Source organism: Bubalus kerabau, chromosome 1 (assembly GCF_029407905.1).
Source record: "Bubalus kerabau isolate K-KA32 ecotype Philippines breed swamp buffalo chromosome 1, PCC_UOA_SB_1v2, whole genome shotgun sequence".
NCBI classification, from domain to species: Eukaryota; Metazoa; Chordata; class Mammalia; order Artiodactyla; family Bovidae; genus Bubalus; species Bubalus kerabau.
This window is the reverse complement of record NC_073624.1, coordinates 246,901,398-246,922,375: the sequence shown is the minus strand read 5'-3', so window position 1 is coordinate 246,922,375 and position 20,978 is coordinate 246,901,398. Positions and strand designations below refer to the sequence as shown.

At 36.9% G+C, this 20,978-nt stretch overlaps 1 long non-coding RNA gene across 1 annotated transcript in view; it reads left to right on the top strand.

Annotated features, from left to right (window-relative positions):
- Positions 1-3,392: 3,392 nt before the first annotated feature.
- LOC129637970 (uncharacterized) overlaps positions 3,393-20,978 on the top strand; it is a 30,539-nt gene continuing 12,953 nt past the window's right edge. Inside the window, exons 1-2 of the long non-coding RNA XR_008707651.1 lie at positions 3,393-3,491; positions 3,656-3,696. This is a non-coding gene — a long non-coding RNA (uncharacterized LOC129637970). The remainder of the gene's footprint in view (positions 3,492-3,655; positions 3,697-20,978) is intronic.

Below are 20,978 nucleotides of genomic sequence, written 5' to 3'. Positions count from 1 at the left end.
GAAAGCCGAGCAATAAAGAAATGATGTTTTTGTACTGTGATGTTGGAGAAGACTCTTTATATCCCCTTGGACTGCAAGGAGTTCCAACCAGGCCATCCTAAAGGAAATCAGTCTTGAATATTCACTGGAAGGACTGATGCTGAAGCTGAAGCTCCAATACTTTGGCCATCTGATGCAAAGTACTTACTCAGTGGAAAAGACCATTAGTAATAGAAATGCCTTATATTTACAGCTCTCTGTGATGAATGAATGCAGAGTGTGGGAAAAGGGGACAACAGAGGATGAGATTGTTGAATGGTATCACCAACTTGATGGACATGAGTTTGAGCAAACTCCTGGAGTGGTGTTGGACCGGGAAGCCTCAAGTGCTGCAGTCCCTGGGTCACAAAGAATTGGATAAAACTGAGTGACTGAACTGAACTGAAATTCAGCAAGATTGCAGGATACACATTTAATATACAAGATCCACTGTATTTTTATATACAAGCAGCAAAAATTCGGAAAATTAAATTTTTAAAAGGTGCTATTTTTAAAAGTTAATAAATAAACAAAAGAATAAGAAAGAAATTTCAAGAGGCATGGAAGAACTCTACAATGAAGATTAAAAAACATTCCTGAGAGATTGTTAATGAAGAAAACTCAGTGTTGTTAAGATATCATATATTCCCAAAATCATGTGTAGATTTGATTCAACTCTAACTAGAATCCCTTCAAGCCTGTATTTTAGAAGTGAAAAATCTCACTCTAAAATCTATATGTAAATGCAAAGAAACTAGACTAGCCAAAGTAATCTTTAAAAGAATAAAGTTTGAGAATTTGCACTACTTGATTTCAAGACTTCTTATAATGCTACAGTAATCAAGGTAGTGTGACTCTGTAACAAGTTTTGACAAATATATCAATGACACAATATGAAAAGTTTAAAAATAGAACTTCCCATATATATATATATATATATTTTTAATAAAACTACATTAGCAATCCAATGGAGAACAGCAACAACAACAAAATTACAAGAAATTATTCTAGAATAACGGTATCTGTAAGAAAATAAACTCCAACTCCACTTACTCCATATACAAACATGAATTAATTAGAGATGGATATAGACTTAAACATAAGGTCTAAAATCATAAACCTATTAGAATAATATACTGGAAAATGTCAGCATGACTTGTGAGTAATATACTTTTTTGGACAGGACACAGAGAAGAAAACCTTAAATTAAATCTTATCAAAATTAAATACTTTGTCCTCATCAAATAGTCTACATATAGATAGAGATAATCATAGTGCTGGCAATGTATTTTATTTTTCCTCCTGTTGATTGAAAAAGCCCAGAGCAATGACAGCTCAGTATCAGTGAATATACTGAGTGCCCAGGTCTTGTTTTCTACATACCACACAAAGTTACGAGAAATCAATTCTTCTTGGAGAAATGTTTTATTCCAGTTGTGACTTAGAGAAAGTGAACTTCAGAAACTGATCATGACAGAGGGCATGGCAAGATGGTGGAGTAAGAAAAATCCCAGTTTTGTCTCCTTCTACAGATACCAAAATTTATGACTAAATATAGAGAAACTATTTCTGGAAACAATCTGAAGAGTAGCAGAAAGGATTTTCCACAAGTAAAGATAAAAAGGAAAAACTCACTATTTTTGGTATAATTCACAAAAAAAAATTTTGAAGAAAAGTTTTTGATTGACATAGTACATTAATTATTTTAGTTTTTTGCTTCATTATCAATATCAATCTAATTTTGAATATGATACCCCTTTCCCTTAGCCTCTTGGGCCCAAATTAGGATTCCACAACCATTTTCCCATTGAGTAATGATATGACCCAAAATTACAGGATGTAGATGAACGGGATACTTTAGAATTGACATTTCCTATTCTAAAGAATTCACCCCCTAAAGAAGAAAGTCTTGAGAATTGAATAGGAATACAGCAATATGGAGGACCGGAAAGTGTGGGTTTGGAGAAAGAGTAAAATCTTTGTGACTTTGTACCAAACTAAGTCTCTAAGGACCTTGTTTTTGCTGTTGTTATCATTCAGTAATTAAGTCTTGTCTGACTCTTTGCGACCCTATGTACTGTATGCAACATCCCAGACTTCCCTGTCTTTCACTATCTCCCAGAGTTTGCTCAAACTCGTGTTTTTCAAGTCAGTGATGCTATCTAACCATCTTTTCCTCTGCTACCCCTTAATCTTTGCCCACCTCTTTATCAATGAGTCGGCTCTTCACATCATGTGGTCAAAGTATTGGAGCTTCAGCTTCGGTATCAGTCCTTTCAATGGATATTCAGGGTAGATTTCTTTTAGTATTGACTGGTTTGATCTTGCTGTCCAAGGGACTCTCAGGAGTCTTCTCCAGCATCACAATTTGAAAGCACCAATTCTTTGGCATTCAGCCTTCTCTAAGACCTTACATTCCTTATTTGCAAAATTAGTATGAAAATGTGTAACTTGTAGATCGGTTGTGAGAATTAAATGAAGAATTAAAGCATATAAAGCATGTACTGTAGAGACTGTCACAGTACACAATACCATTGCCAATGATCTCAGTAAAAAAGACCTCAGGATACATTGCTAAATTGGAAGACAGTTACTACAAGATCGACTGTGCCATTTAGTAATAGAAATGCCTTATATTTACAGCTCAGAGTCTCTGTGATGAATGAATATGCAGAGTGTGGGAAAAAGACAATCACAGCCGTTTCTTTGATGAAGAGCAATGAAACTGCAGTAATCATGGCCTGCTAATGTAAGCTATTAAGGAAACAGCAGGGGGCAAGATTTTGTTCACTGTAAGGGAATGTAATATTTATCAGTGCTCATTAGACTGTGCACATTATATGGTTTTGCTCTTGCTGAAAAAGGCCACTGTACTAAAAATTAAAGTGAACTGCAAAAAGCAAATATGTTTTGTAGCTAGATTGTCAGATAAATTTGTTTCTGAATAGTCAAAAAAAGGTGGTGGTGGTAGTTTAGTTGCTAAGTCATCTCTGACTTAGATTCCTGTTTTGCAGGTGGATTCTTTACTGATTGAGTCACCAAGGAAGCTCAGTCAAAGGAGGCTCCTTACTAAATTAAATAGGAGAGGTGATTTTGTTGGGAATCCTATGTGGAAGTAGAGTTAGTTATATTTAATACATCTTTCAAGAAAAAAGAAAAACAAAACCGTATGACTGTGTTTTCCTCTTTGTTCCTATATTGCAGTGCTATAAAATGGTTAGGTTAGATTAGGTTTATTTCAAAAAGCCTTAGGACTCTGGTGTTCCTGAGATCTATGAGGCTATTTGTGCCATCCAATACTAACCCCATTATCATTATTGTCATGTCTGACCATACATATCTTTATATTTTCCCCTTTTCTTACTGTGCTCCAGGCACACTCTCCCCTGGCTATTCCTACAAAATTCGAGGACCACTGTCACCTCAGAAATCCACACTTGCTGTTCCTTCTATCTGCAAGTCTCCTATCCCAGGTAGCAATAGTTTATCCCTCATTTTTGAACTCGGCTTAAGGTCACTTTCTTAGTAAGCTCTTCCTTATCAGTCTTAAAATAAGCTTTTCAACTTCTAAAACATTTTGTTTAAGATGGAAAGCAATTGCTGCTAAAATACAGTAAATGCAACTTTCAGTTTCCAGCAAATTTGGAAAACTCACCAGTGGCCACAAGACTGGAAAAGGTCAGTTTTCATTCCAATCCCAAAGAAAGGCAATGCCAAAGAATGCTCAAACTACCACACAATTGCACTCATCTCACATGCTAGTAAAGTAATGCTCAAAATTCTCCAAGCCAGGCTTCAGCAATATGTGAACCGTGAACTTCCTGATGTTCAAGCTGGTTTTAGAAAAGGCAGAGGAACCAGAGATCAAACTGCCAACATTGGCTGGATCATCGAAAAAGCAAGACAGTTCCAGAAAAACATCTATTTCTGCTTTATTGACTATGCCAAAACCTTTGACTGTGTGGATCACAATAAACTGTGGCAAATTCTGAAAGAGATGGGAATACCAGACCACCTGACCTCCCTCTTGAGAAATCTGTATGCAAGTCAGGAAGCAACAGTGAGAACTGGACATGGAACAACAGACTGGTTCCAAATAGGAAAAGGAGTACGTCAAGGCTGTATATTGTCACCCTGCTTATTAAACTTATATGCAGAGCACATCATGAGAAATGCTGGACTGGAAGAAACACAGGCTGGAATCAAGATTGCCGGGAGAAATATCAATAACCTCAGATATGCAGATGACACCACCCTTATGGCAGAAAATGAAGAGGAACTAAAAAGCCTCTTGTTGAAAGTGAAAGAGGAGAGTGAAAAAGTTGGCTTAAAGCTAAACATTCAGAAAACGAAGATCATGGCATCCGGTCCCATCACTTCATGGGAAATAGAAGGGGAAACAGTGTAGACTTTATTTTTGGGGGCTCCAAAATCACTGCAGATGGTGACTGTAGCCGTGAAATTAAAAGACGCTTACTCCTTGGAAGGAAAGTTATGACCAACCTAGATAACATATTCAAAAGTAGAGACATTACTTTGCCAACAAAGGTCTGCCTAGTCAAGGCTATGGTTTTTCCTGTGGTCATGTATGGATGTGAGAGTTGGACCGTGAAGAAGGCTGAGCGCCGAAGAATTGATGCTTTTGAACTGTGGTGTTGGAGAAGATTCTTGAGAGTCTCTTGGGCTGCAAGGAGATCCAACCAGTCCATTCTGAAGGAGATCAGCCCTGGGATTTCTTTGGAAGGAATGATGCTAAAGCTGAAACTCCAGTACTTTGGCCACCTCATGCGAAGGGTTGACTCATTGGAAAAGACTCTGATGCTGGGAGGGATTGGGGGCAGGAGGAGAAGGGGACGACAGAGGATGAGATGGCTGGATGGCATCACTGACTCGATGGATGTGAGTCTGAGTGAACTCCGGAAGTTGGTGATGGACAGGGAGGTCTGGCGTGCTGCGATTCATGGGGTCAGAAAGAGTCGGACACGAGTGAGCGACTGAACTGAACTGAACTGATGAATTTTGAAACAACTGATGAATGTTGAAACTATGTTGAAACAACTATAAAAGATCTACATAAATTTAACAACTATATATTTTTAAAAAATCAGAGATGTTTGTATCAAATAGGACTAGACGCACTAAAATAAGGGATATTTTTTTAATCACAGAAAAATAATGCAGAGGAAGCAAAACCAGATAATAGAAGCTAGACAAATTTTGAGAGATATCAATATGGATTGATATCTGATATAACAGAGTGAAGAAGGCTAAAAATGAAGTTCTTTCAAGTGTGTCAAGAGAGTGGGAAGAGCTAAGTAGTGGGCTAAATGTGTTGCAGAGCTATGACAAGACTCTGGATTCAAGACCCAAAAGCTTAAGGCAAATCTGGAGTAGAGGTGGAAACAGAGGGATTGGTTGAATGTCTGAGTAAAAGAGAGGTTAGACCTTGCCTTAGGCAAGGACGAATTTTAAGGAGAATAACCTAAGATGAGGATTCTTCCTTTTTAATTTATTTATTTTTAATTGAAGGATAATTGCTTTACAATATTGGTTTCATTTCTGTCATACCTCAACATGTGGATTAGCCATAGGTGTACATGTGTCCCCTCCCTCTTGAACCTCTTTCCCACCTTTTACCCTTTTCCACCCCTCTAGGTGGTTACAAGGGGCTTCTCTGTTGGCTGAGATGGTAAAGAATCCACCTGCAATGCGGGATACCTGGCTTTGATCCCTGGGTCAGGGAGATTCCTTGGCAAAGGCAATGGCAACCCACTCTAGTGTTCTTTTCTGAAGAGTCCCATGGACAGAGGAGCCTGGCAGGTAGTCCATGGGGTCACAAACAGTCAGACATGACTGAGTGACTAAGCACAGCATAGGTTGTTACAAAGCCCTGGTTTGAGTTGCCTGAGTCATACAGTACATTTCCGTTGGTTATAAGATGAGGATTCATATGCGGGTGATTCATTGAGAAACATTTTCAGGAGAAATCTATAAGGATACAGGATAGAGCAGAGGAAGAAGCTGAACCAAATGTGGTTTGCTGAAATCTAATCTCAGCCTGATGCCATAGGAAGCTGTAGAGTGTGAATGTCCCTACAGAGTTTTCTCCCTTCAGGAAAGAAGGTAAGTTTTTGTGCTCTCATATGAGTGGGGCCTGGGCAATATTTTTAATAGAGCTATATGAACTCAAGTAGGCCATATTGATCGATTGATTAATATTTTGAACAGTGGAGTAGAGAAAATACATGCACATACTTGTTTATTATCCGTTCAGTACACATGAAGATTCTTCATAGCCTTAAGGCACTACCTTTTCTTCTTCAACTCCAGAATCATATATTCATATTCTAGACTGTCAAATACATCATTTCTGGGTAATTCATATATTTCACTTAGTGAAAAATGTAGCAATGCTGTTGCTTTTCTATTAAAACAATATAAATCGTCTGGCTTCTGAAGTTACTACTATCGTTTATTTAAGGTTAGACCATTTCTCATGCCCACTGTGTTGCTCAGGAATAACAGATATTATTGACTTTCTCAAAGGCTATAACGATACTTTGTTGATGATGAACACAAGTATAAGTCTGACCAGAGCACATTGGAATGTGTGAATGATATTTTTTTCTCATCATTTTAGCATAAAGGTAACAAAACACTCTTTTCAACTCTGTCTTCTCTTGGGCTCTATTGGCTATAATCACTAAAAAGGAGAGGGTTGGGGCCCATGTGCAGAGTGAGAAGAGCTATCAGCACAAGGAATGTCCATCTTCTGTTCAATACGGTTGAACACCAAACTAGGGCAATGCAACCTCACCATGTTAGATAGAGGCGAAAGATTAGAACTGTAAAAAAAAAAAAAAAAAAAAAAAATGGCCTTAAGTATTTTGGGAGGAAATAGACACAGACACTAGAAGGCCACCAGACATGAGATATAGTTTCTGCAGCAGGCTGATGACACTGACAAAGTATGAATAAAATAAAGAATACCTTCTGCCACCCTAACACCATTGGAGTCCATAGAACAGATGCAGGGCTCTGGGGGGAACATGGATGACCACAGGCAACACATGAGCTCACCCACAGGCTCAAGCTCACAGGTCAGTGATAAACCATCAGTAGCCAAGAGACCTGATCTCATCTTGTGTCTGATATGAGTAAGAGTCGCCACAAAGTAATATTTTGGTAACATTCCGGTGGCCTGAACTCACATGATTTTAAAAATAATGAAATATCTCAGTGGGAATGAGTCACAGACTCACTGCTCTTTTGGAATTGAAGTCAGCCACAGAGACTTCCACAGTATACCTGGTTGACCTCACGTCAGTGGGTAAGGAAAGTGCCCCAAAGTGAAGAAATTGAATATATATATAAAGTTTAGGCTCAGGACTTTACCCATTCCTGAATCTTTCTGGAAAATTCTACTAGCCCCAAGTGGCCCAAGACCTAAAGGGGAGATTTCCGCCAAAGAAAGACCTCTGAAACACAGGGGACACTTGGAACACTGGCTTTCACATCCCCCCTAGCCTCAAGGAAGGATACTGTACTTTCCTTCTCTTTGGAAGCTGAGAAGCCCCATATACAAGCTTTTCAGAGACCAAAGCATGGATGATTCCCAAGAAAGTGGCCGTGTCTCCACATGAATCCATGCCAGTAATTAAGGGTTGTACCTGCACATAGCAGATTCAACTTTTTATATAGTTTTTCACTGTTAAGTGTAAATCAATTATCAAAATTTAAAATCTCCTACTTGGGAAAAGAAAAAAAAAACAAGAAAATTCAAAGACACTGGAGGAACCAAATAAAGCAGGGTAAGCTAAATACTTCAAAACCAGTTTACTCAGAGAAACACACAGAAAAAGTATTCCATATGAATGACAACAAAAATAACTTTATAGAGAAGAACATTATGAATACAACACAAGGAGTTTTGTATGAATTAAAATAATAGCATAAATATAATCTAAGTAGATTAAAGGCTTAGAAGCAAAATAGAAATTTACTCCCAAATAGAACTTAAAGACAAAGAGATAGAAAATAAGAGAGCCCCAAAGTCTCATTAAAAAAAAAAAAAAAACAACACCACCACTATGAAAGGAAAGGATTAACAAGGAAGGTCTATGCCAAATCGAAAGGGATAGCTATTAATATTAGAATGGGAATGAAGTAAATTAACAGAAAATAATAATAAAACATAATTTGTCAGAAGCAAAGGATACAAACTTACAGATTGAATTGAAAAAGGTGTATGCTAAAGCATGTTATTAGGAAATATCAGAGAAAGAAGGAATAAAGAAAAAGTCTTAAATTTTTCCAGTTTGTAAACAAATAAAGTATAATAGATAAAAATGATCACAGTAAAAAATTACATATCAGAATAGTATCAGAGAGTTCCACTTCTATCATCGTTGGATTGTTCAATGTCTTTTTATGAAACATATTACCTTGCTTTTCTCTATAAAGTAGATGTTAATTTTCAAAAGGATTACACTTTAAGCCATTAAAATTTATTCAGGTGCTTCACATACTGGCTGATAAAAAAAAATGTGGTGTACTTGGACTTGGATTAATAAATAATATTTTGAAGATGAGAAAGAAGCATTTTTATCTTGTCAAATTAAAACAGATGATAGATCTACATAATAAAAAGGAGACAAGTAAATTTAACAATTTTACCAAGGAGAATACATCAAGAAATGCTGATGAGGTATATCTTTGACAAGCAAAGGGGAGTCTATAAAACTGAGCCCACTTCCTCCTTGATGTGAAAGAAAATCAGAAAAAAGGATAAGACAATTAGGCGATCAAGTAACACGTCTGAGAGTTAGGTGGCAAATGGATGGTAATTTAGGCAACAACAAGAACATTATTTTGGAGAAGCATTAATTATATTGACACTTTGAAAGCTGCATTATAGAAAGGTGAAGGATCTGGATAAAACCCTCAAAAGTATGAAACGTTCAGTTTAAATCGTAACTCTCTTCTTATGTCTGTTTGCAAAACTTGAAACACTCCATCAGGCATTAACAACTTGGGATTCCCTTTCAGTTCAAAAGTACAGGTTGCCAGAAGAAAGGTCACGTGCACACACATACACACGACCCATAATCCATATAACCCCTTAAGTTACTAAATTTTTTTTTCCTACTAACAAGCTGGCTTTCTCATTTTCTAAATAAAAAACAAAGATTCACTTCTCAGAGACTAATGCCTGATTTACCCCATTCAGTCCTATGATAAAGTAAAAGAGCAAATGTTTGGCTTTCTGCTTAGACTTAACATTGCCAACTATTTTCCTTTTATTGGTGTTTTTCCATTCCATGAAATCTGCAAAATTTCTTTTCCTTTCAGAAAGTGAAAGGATATGGAAGGCAAAGATGGCATTAGACTTTATAAGGACAGAAATTAAAACCCTCGGGGCAGTTTTACAGTTAGTCTTGAGTGATTTCCAGGAGCTTTTTAGAACCAGAAACTTAGGTAATAAATTAGGTCTAGTACTTCTTTAACTCCTTGTAAGTTGTAGTAGAAATGTATTATTCTGAAGTTTAAAATCACATTTGGTTAAAATATTCAGCATTTTGACATACATTTATGACTTTATAGAGCATTTCACTGAAGAAGCAGAATTTGTATTTTTCCCTATTGCTGTTTTAAATTACATTTAACTGATATTTTAACTGATTTATGGCTGAATTGCTCCTTTTTGGAAGAGGGAAGACAAAGACATCTTAGGAGTATGTATTTGCAAACATTAAAACAGTAAGTGAACAACGAAATTAAATTAGAAATAATATATTATAGCATGAAATGCACTATAAATTACAAATTTAGCAGTTGTGGTCAAATTTGTAAGGCTACTCAATGAGGAATATGTCAAATCCTGCTGTGAGAAATCCAGTTTTGCTAGTCAAATCATTTTCTTATCCTAGCAGTAGTCAAAATGTGTTTTAATTAAAAAATTACAAAATTTAGGGGTGTGAAAGACCTTGCAGATAATCTAACCCCACAACATCATTTGACAGAATGGGAAACAAAAACCTTCAATGATCAGAATCTTACCTCTTGCAAAATACAATTTACATGTTAATCTAGCAGGTGCTGGTATTGATATTTACAAGATTTCAAATATTTTATTTGACTGATTTTTCTACATTCAACTACCTATTTGAATTGACTAATTTGTAGTCAATATTCAAACAAATCTGGAAAAACATATCAACAATTACTCTATCATCATCTAAAAGAGATCTTGCAGAAAATGTTCACAGAGCTTAAATTATCTATTTTTTTTTGGCTCTCAGATTTATCAATCTCTCTAGTAAATGATAACTTCCCACTTCATTTAACCTGCCTCAAAAAGGGCCAAAGGTAGGAAAAAAATTGTGTCTGAACAATATGTGACTCCATAAACAACTAGATGTCGAGGGAAAACCATGAATAAATAGTGGCTCTGTAAACCAAATTAACATATAACTTTAAAAGAGGAAAATAGGAAAAAAAAAAAATACAAGCTGAGCCAATACTTTTCAAGGGGTAAAAAACAAACCTGTCCATCCCTGCTGAACCCAATTTTGTCTCTTGCCCTATTTGCTGGCAACATGTTTGGAGTTTTGCCTTTTTGTGTGTATGTACTCCTTTATTTCCCGTTATTGTTAGCAGCCTTATCCATTCTTCTAACAATAGAAATCTCAGGAGAACATTTTCTCTAATCCTACTCCCAACTGCTAGTTTGGTTTGTTTATCTACTTTCTTGACTCACAGCCCAAACCTTCTGTATCGGTTTTGTTCCCAACAAGGAGAGCAGGAAGAAGACTCGTATGGCATTTTTAGAGCCATTTGTTATTGTGGCAGTGAGGAATCTGTAACACTCTGCACAGATTGCCAGTTTGTCCTATGATGAGAGAAATGATAGTTAGACAAATAGAAAATGTGTGGCTTGCTTTCTAAAAACTCTTATGCATTTTTACAATCATGATGGAAATGAAAGTGAAAAGAGCCTAGGAAATGAGAGTTAGGAGATAAGTGTTATATCTTTCCTCTTGTTATAAATTTTAATCTCAAAGAGGATAGGAGAAGGAGTTTACAGTTTTGCATTTCTCCATTTAATATGTCTGGCTCATTGATAACCCAAAACAGAGGTTCATAATGCCCGTTCAATATGCATATATGACCTTCTCTGTTTTCTCAACTGCAAAGAGAGGAGAGTGAGATTAACGTAAGGTAACCTTCCAGCTCTACCATTCTATGAGATGCTCTATCAAATCAATAAAATAGAGTATATGCCATTACTTGGATTCATTATAAAGAACATAATAAATCATTTTTACTCTTTTTATTGAAGCTGGAATTTTTAGTTTCTGAAAAAATCTTTCATGACGTTCATTTTAAAATGAAATTTACTTTGCTTTGTTGTAGTTAGTTTTAAAGCAGAACTTCCTTAACTCAATGTTTTCTTTCATTAATCTTTAAAAAAAGTTTATATTACTGCACTGTGGAAAGTTGGAAAATAAATTTGTGGGCATGGAAACCCACATTTTTAGTACAAATGCAAAAATAATTTTAATATATTTTCCAGGGTCTTTCATATCCATTTTATATACAATCATGCTGCTGCTGCTGCTGTTGCTTCAGTTGTGTCCGACTCTGTGCGACCCCATAGACGGCAGCCCACCAGGCTCCCCCGTCCCTGGGATTCTCCAGGCAAGAACACTGGAGTGGGTTGCCATTTCTTTCTCCAATGCATGAAAGTGAAAAGTGAAAGTGAAGTTGCTTAGTCATGTCTGGCTGTTAGCAACCCCATGGACTTCAGCCTACCAGGCTCCTCCGCCCATGGGATTTTCCAGGCAAGAGTACTGGAGTGGGGTGCCATTGCCTTCTCCAATACAATCATGAGGAACTGTATACTATCATTTCATATTTCCACATATTATGAATTAAGTGTTTTCTATGTTGCCTCACAATCCTCAATGCAATTACTATTTGAATGGTTGAAAGTGAAAGCTGCTCAGTCCTGTCCAACTCTTTGCAACCCCTTGGACTGTAGCCTACCAGGCTCCTCTGTCCATGGGATTCTCCAGGCCAGAATACTGGAGTGGGTAACCATTCCCTTCTCCAGGGGATCTTCCCAACCCAGGGACTGAATCCAGGTCTCCTGCATTGCAGACAGATTCTTAACTGTCTAAGCCACCAGGGAATGTTAAAATGGTGTAATTATCAAGAGGAACTATCCACATTTTCTAGTTTATTTCATAGTGTTGGACATATAGAAGGTTTACAACAATTTATTAATTAAAAAGTTGGTTCAATTAGCAAGTCTGAGAAACTTTTTTCTATATATAAGATGATTTTCATTTCTAGATAATGAAATTGTGCATAAATCTAAAGTAATTACAAATCCATGTAGTCATGAATTATCACTTGTTTTTCCCTCTCCCTGGTGCACTCCTAGACCCATTTTCTTAGTTAATCTAACTTGAAATTTTTCTCTAAGCCTGAGCCTAAAATATCACTTCCTTAGGGAGCCCAGCTCTGAGACTCTCCATTATAGGTGACTCCCACAATTAGGTACTTCCACAGTACTTCTCTTTGGTGTTTTTAGATGTTACATGTTTAATATCAGTCTTTTCTAAAAGATTCTAATCATTCTGAAGAAAGGAAGATAGCTTTCTTGCTCATCACAGCAACCAGAAGCACCTGTAATAGTGGATTCCTAGTGCCTAGTACATATCTAGCAAATCATAATTTTTAATTTCATTAATGAGGATAAAACTTGTATACATTGATAGGTGACAAAATATTTATACATGTTTAAAATAACTTTTTTGAAGTATTTTAATTACAACAGCTGCTTTTAAGTGAAAGATAATTAAAACTCAAATAGGTTTAATGAAAACAGCCAGAGCCCCCATAGAAATGACTGTGTTTGAACCAGTAAGCTATGAAAATAAAGACACTTTTTTTTTTTTTTAACTCACCAGAGGTGGTTTCTTTCTTTCATAAAATCTTTCCCAAATTGCTTTCGACTTTTCTAATTGGATCCAAGTACATGTTAGAAGGATCCTTTCAACATTGTTTTAGTATTTTCTCAGGTACATTGCTTGGAATTCCCATGATAAAGTGTCCACACAGAAGAAGATGATAAAGTCAGTAATGAAAAGAAAACATTTTACAGAAATTCAAATTAAGAATATCACACGAATGCATTTTGCCAAGAATGGGAGTATTTCTTTTAAGTGAACTGGGTTTCAAATATGAGCTGCCAAAACAATAACAAAAAAAATGAAAATGCATGCAAGATTTTGGTGTCACGTGCCTATGCTTTTTAAAACGAAGTTGCGTAGAATCTCGGGGTTATTTGCAGACCACTCTAGGGTTTAAGAGGAGGACTCAGTGAGGTGGTCTTACTCCTCCTAGTATATTTTCATCTTTTTTTTTATACTGAACTTTAAATGTAAAAATTTTCTTGGTAAAGAGTTTCTACCACTAATCTATTTTTTTTTTTTCCTCTAAAGGATTTGAGAGAAATTAAATATTTGACTTCGCTGGTAGCTCAGACAGTAAAGTGTCTGCCTACAATGTGAGACCCAGGTTCGATCCCTGGGTCAGGAAGATCCTCTGGAGAAGGAAATGGCAACCCACTCCAGTACTCTTGCCTGGAAAATCCCATGGACGTAGGAGCCTGGTAGGCTACAGTCCATGGTGTCGCAAAGAGTCGGACAAGACTGAGTGACTAAACTTTCTTTTCTTTCAAATATTTGATTAAATACTTAAACTCATTATTTCTTTCCTATAGTGTTTATAAACATAAATTTTGTGGCTAGTAATGTGATACTTAACAGGAATAGAAGATGAATAAAACATGACTGTTGAAAATAGGAGACACATGTAAATTTCATTGATGATATATTAGAGTTATTATGTGCAAAGTGCTGTGGAAATATAGGAATAATGCTACCTTGGAAAAATAACTAAAAACTTCAAATCTGAGCATGTTCTGATGGATAAATAGAGGACTTCAAAGTAAAGACAGTATGCAAGGGTATTTAAAACCAATTCATGAAAAGAACATAGTTGAAGACGAACAATTCATGTTGAAGAACGTGGACAGATTGTGAAAAATTCCCTGTGGCCAAATTCTAGAATATGTGATGTTATGTTGAAAGAAATACATTTGAAAAGGTAATTTGTGGGAGCATATTTTGAAGAAATGTAGGTTTCAAGAATATTATGAAAGAAAAAAGAGAGAGAGAAAAAAAAAGTAACCCAACACTGAACTGGGAGATAGAAGAGTTCATTGTTAGGTTTTATGTTAAGGGCACCATATAACACTATGGAAATAACACAGATGAGAATTAAGGAGGCCTTAGATCATAAGAAGTGTACCATAAGGGTACAGAATGCAGAATAAACTGATGAGCGATTTCTGAAACAGGTTATATAGAAATTTGTGACTGGTTGTGAGTAGCAAAGATGAGAAAAGTATGATTTTAAGTAATCTTACTTGAAAGGAAATCCTGCAGGGTCATAGAGAGGCGATAGAGATAATTTAGGAGACAGACCTAGGTTTGTGCACTGACTCAATCTCATTTGCTACTCAAGTGATTTTTTAAAATTTATGTTTATTGGGGCATAACTGCTTTAAAATGTTGTTAGTTGCTGCTATACAATGAAGTGAGTCAGCTAAATGTATACAAACACCCCTCTCTCTTGGTCCTTCCTCCCATGCTCCCATCCCATCTGTCTAGGTTACCACAGACCACTGAGCTAAACTCCCTGAGCTATATAGTTGGTTTCTACTAGCTATCTGTTTCACATGTGGCAGTACACATACATCAATTCCAATCTCCCAATTCACCCCGCTCCCCAACCCGTGTCTCAGAAATAAAACCATGCACCTGTGGTCACCTAATCTATGACAAAGGAGGCAAGAGTATACAATGAAGAAAAGACAATCTCTTCAACACGTGGTGCTGGGAAAGCTGGACTGCTGCTGCTGCTGCTAAGGCGCTTCAGTCGTATCCAACTCTGTGCGACCCCATAGACGGCAGCCCACCAGGCTTCCCCATCCCTGGGATTCTCCAGGCAAGAACAGTTGCCATTTCCCTCTCCAATGCATGAAAGTGAAAAGTGAAAGTGAAGATGCTCAGTCGTGTCCGATTCTTAGTGACCCCATGGACTGCAGCCTACCAGGCACCTCTGTTCATGGGATTTTCCAGGCAAGAGTACTGGAGTGGGGTGCCATTGCCTTCTCCAGGGGAAAGATGGACAGCTACAGGTAAAAGAATGAAGTTAGAACCCTCTTTAATACCACACACAAAAATAATCTTAAAATGGATTAAAGAGTCAAATGTAAGACCACTATAAAACTCAGAAGAAAACGTAGGCAGAACACTTTGACATAAATCACAGCAGGACCTTTTTTAATTCACCTCCTAAAGCAATGAAAATAAAAACAAAATAAACAAATGGGAAATAACTAAAAAAGATTTTGCACAGCAAAGGAAACCATACACAAGACAAAAACACAACCCTCAGAACAGAAGAAAATATTTGCAAACAAAGCACCTGTCAAGTAATTATAGACATGTTTCTTCACCTAAGACCCAGTCTCCTGATTAAAACAAATGTTTTTGTGAGTACTCAAATGTCTTAAAATGTGTTGTATAGTATCTGGCACACTATTAAGTGTTCATTAAACCTTTAATACTATCATTATTGGCTCAGAGGCCAATATTTTATGTAAAGTCATAAGATCCCCCATTCTTTATGCCAAGGGGTTGACCTTTGCTTTTCTAGTATATTAGATGTGACTATCTAGACCTGCACATAACAATCCTCCTTCCTTTATTGCTCCAAATGATGGGTTGCAGTGGATTTAACAAATATTTACTCAAGTCCAAATACATGTCTGGTACCCTTTTCAGGACACCTACATTAAAAGGGCAAGACTCAAAAAAAAAAAAAAAAAAAGGACAGAGAAAATGAATAGACTCTTTTTTAAAACTAAGGGAGACATGCATATGGCCAACAGGTACCTGAAAATGTGTTCAATATCACTAATCATCAGGGAAATACAGATCAAAACCACAGTGAGTTATCACTTCACACCTCTTAAAATCGCTATTAGCAAAAAGACAAGAGATAACAAGTGTTGAGGACGTGGGAAAAAAGGAACACTTGTGCACGCTTGGTGGGAATGTAAATTGGTGCAACAACTATGGAAAACAGCAAGGAGATTCCTCAAAATATTAAAAATTACTGTATGATCCAGCAATTCCACTTTGGGTGTATATCCATAGGAAACAAAATCACTGTTGCAGAGATATGCACATGCCTAGGTTCACTAAAGTATCATATACAGTACTCAAAACACGGAAACAACCTAAAAGTCCATCCACGAATTAATGAATAAAGATAATGTGGTATATATGTATACTATACAATGAGATATTAATCAACAACAACAAAGAAGGAAATCTGGTTATTTGTGATAACATGGATGGACTTTGAGGGCATTACAGTGAGAGAAATAAAATAAAGACAAATACTATGTGATCTCACTTATATGTGTAATCTTAAAAGGAAAAAAAAAGAACTCATAGAAACAACTGGCAGCTTGGTGGTTGCAACAGGTGGGAGGTGGAGGATGAAGGAAATGAGAGAAAGTAGTCATAAGGTATAAACTTCTAGTTTCAGAATTAATAAGTTCTTGGAATGTAATGCACAACAAGTTGATAATAGCTAATGATACTGTATGATATATTTGAAAATTGCTAAATGGATAAATCTTTTAAGCCCTTACCACAGCAAAAAAAAAAAAAAAAAAAGTGTAACCAGATGAACTGATGAATGTTAACTAAACTTACTGTAGCAATCATAACACTATATAGATATAGATATAGATATCAGCAAATTGAGTCGCTCAGTTGGTCCAACCCTTTGAAACACCATGGACTGCAGCATGCCAGGCTTTCTGTCCATCACTAACTCCTGGAGCTTGCTCAAATGCATGTCCATCGAATCAGTGATGCCATCCAACCATCTCATCTTCGTTGTCCCCTTCTCTTCCCGTCTTCAATCTTTCCCAGCATCAGGGTCTTTTCCAATGAGTCAGTTCTTCAAATCAGGCGGCCAAAGTACTGGAGTTTCAGCTTCAGCATCAGTCCTTCCGATGAATATTCAGGACTGATTTCCTTTAGGATGGACTGGTTTGATCTCCTTGCAGTCCAAGGGACTCTCAAGAATCTTCTCCAAAACAACAGTTCAAAAGTATCAATTCTTTGGCGCTCAGATTTCTTTATAGTCCAATTCTCTCATCCATAAATGACTACTGGAAAAACCATAGCTTTGACTAGATGGACCTTTGTTGACAAAGCAATGTCTATGCTTTTTAATATGCCGTTTATGTTGGTCATAGCTTTTCTTCCAAGGTGCAAGTGAGTTTTAATTTTATGGCTAAATCACCATCTGCAGTGATTTTGAAGCCCAAGAAAATAAAATTTTTCACTGTTTCCATTGTTTCCCCATCTAACTGCGATGAAATGATGGAACTGGATGCCATGATATTCGTTTTTTGAATGTTGAGTTTTAAGCCAGATTTTCACTCTCCTCTTTCACTTTTATCAAGACACACTTTAGTTCCTCTTCACTTTCTGCCATAAGGGTGATGTCATCTGCATAGCTGAGGTTAATATTTCTCCTGGCAATCTTGATTCCAGCTTGTGCTTCATCCAGCCCAGCACTTCACATGATGTACTCTGAATATGTTAAATAAGCAGGATGACAATATACAGCCTTGATGTATTCCTTTCCCAATTTGGAATCAGTCCATTGTTCCATGTCTGTATCTAACTGTTGCTTCTTGACCTACATACAGATTTCTGAGGAAGCAGATCAGATGGTCTGGTATTCCCATCCCTTGAAGGATTTTCCACAGTTTGTTGTGATCCACACAGTTAAAGGCTTTGGTATACTCAATAAAGCAGAAGTAGATGTTTCTCTGGAACTCTATTGCTTTTTCTATGATCCAACAGATGTTGGCAACTTTATTTCTGGTTCCTCTGCCTTTTCTAAATCCAGCTTGAACATCTGGAAGTTTTCAGTTCACATACTATTGAAGTCTCGCTTGGAAAATTTTGAGCATTACTTTGCTAGCGTGTGAGATGAGTGCAACTGTATGGTAGTTTAGGGCATTCTTTGGCATTGCCCTTCTTTGGGATTGGAATGAAAACTGACCTTTTCCAGTTCTGTGGCCACTGCTGAGTTTTCCAAAGTTGCTGGCATATTTACTGCAGCACTTTAACAGCAACATCTATTAGGGCTTGAAATAGCTCAGCTGGAATTCCATCACCTCCACTAGCTTTGTTTGTAGTGGTGCTTCCTAAGGCCCACTTGACACTGTAGACCAGGATGTCTGACTCTACGTGAGTGGTCACACTATTGTGGTTATCTAGGTCATTAATATCTTTCTTGTATAGTTTTTCTGGGTATCCTTGCCACTTTGTTTTAATATCTTCTGTTTCTGTTAGGTCCATATTGTTCCTGTCCTTTACTGTGCCCTTTTCTGCATGAAATATTTCCTTGGTATCTTTAATTTTCTTGAAGAGATCTCTAGTTGTGCCCATTCTATTGTTTTCCTCATTTATTTGCTTTGATCACTGAGGAAGGCTTTCTTATCTCGCCTTGCTATTCTTTGGAACTCTGCATTCAAATGGGTATATCTCTCCTTTTATATTTTGCCTTTATCTTCTCTTCTTTTTTAAGCTATTTGTAAGGCCTCCTCCAACAACCATTTTGCCTTTTTGCATTTCTTTTTCTTGGGGATGGTCTTGATCACTGCCTCCTGCACAAGATCATGAACCTCTGTCCATAGTTCTTCAGGCACTCTGTCTATCAGGCCTAATCCCTTGAATCTATTTGTCACTTCCACTGTATAATTTTTTAGGTCATACCTGAATGGTCTACTGGATTTCCCTACTTCAATTTAAGTCTGAATTTTGCAATAGGGAGTTCATGATCTGAGCCACTGTTGGCTCCCACTCGTTTTTGCTGACTGTATGGAGCTTCTCCATATTTGGCTGCAAAGAATGTAATCAACTTGACTTTGGTACTGACCATCTGATGATGTCCATGTGTAGAGTCATCTCTTGTGTTGTTGGAAGAGGGTGTTTACTATGACCAGTGTGTTCTCTTGGAAAAACTGTTAGTTTTTCCCCTGCTTCATTTTGTACTCCAAAACTAAACTTGCCTGTTACTCCAGGTATCTCTTGTCTTCCTATTTTTACTTTGAGTACCCTAAAATGAAAAGAACATTTTTTTGTGTGTTAGTTCTAGAAGGTTGTAGGTCATCATAGAACCGCTCAACTTTACATTCTTCAGCATTAGTGGTTGGGGCATAGACTTGGATTACTGTGATATTGAATGGTTTGACTTGGAAACGAACAGAGATCATTCTGTTAATTTGAGATTGCTCCCAATACTGCATTTTGGGCTCTTTTGTTGACTGTGATGGCTACTCCATTTTTTTCTAAGGGATTCTTGCCCACAGTAGTAGATATAATGGTCATCTGAATTGAATTTGCCCATTCTGGTCCATTTTAGTTAACTGATTCCTAAAATGTTGATTTCACTCTTGCCATCTCCTGTTTGACCACTTCCAATTTACCTTGATTCATGGACCTAAAATTCTAGGTTCCTATGTAATATTGTTTTCAAAGCTTTGGACCTCACTACCATCACCAGTCACATTCAAAACTGGGTGTTGTTTTTGCTTTGGCTCCATCTCTTCATTCTTTCTGGAATTATTTCTCCACTCTTCTCTAGTAGCATATTGGGCACCTACCGACTGGAGAGTTCATCTTTCATTGTCATATCTTTTTGCCATTTTATACTGTTCATGGGGTTCTCAAGGTAGGAATACTGAAGTGGTTTGCCATTTCCTTCTCCAGTGGACCATGTTGTGTCAGAACTCTCCACCATGACTCATCCGTCTTGGGTGGCCCTACACGGCATGGCTCATAGTTTCATTGTGTTAGACAAGGCTGTGGTCCATGTGATCAGTTTAGTTTTCTGGGGTAATATATACTGTGTACAGTATATATATATATATATATATATATATATATACACTTATATATGTATATGTTGGTGTGTATGCTGTATTGTATATATGTGTATATGTGTATATATACTGTGTTGTGTATGCTCAGTCATGTCCATGACCCCATGGACTGTAGCCTACCAATCTCCTCTGTCCATGGAATCTTCCAGGCAAGAATACTAGGGTCTGTTACCATCTCCTACTCTAGGGGATCTTTCTAATTCAAGGACCCAACCCACATCTCTTGTGTCTCTTACATTGGCAAGCAGATTCTTTACCTGCCACTAGTGCCACCTGGGAAGACTACACACACACACACACACACACACACACACACACACACATATACACATTCATTATTTTGCACACCGAAGCTAATACAAAGTTATGTGTTACTTATATCTAAATAAAATTAGAAAAAATAAAGGGGAAAAAAGATAGAACTTATCCAACAAAACATAAAAAAGCAAGCAAACAAAAACACTATTTCAGAACTAGTCTAACCATACAATTTATAAACAATATCTGAATCATGTCAAATAATTTAAAACACTTAAAACATGAAAGTAGTGGTCTTTCAAATAGAATGGCCAGGAGGGGTCTCTTTGAGGCATTCTGAAGAGGATAGTTATTGATATTCCAATGAATATGAGTCCTATAAAATGTGCTTGAAGATTACATGAGGCAATGTGTTGATCTTGTCTTCAGGAAAATGGAGAGAGCTAATCTAGACCCATTTAATAGAGGGGCATTAAGTCTAAGTTTTTTCTATTAATATCACATTTCTCCTCCCTCTCCAAGTGCTAAGTTCTCTATCTTTCTGTATTACTAATTTTTGAAACAGAAAAACCTGGATAAACTG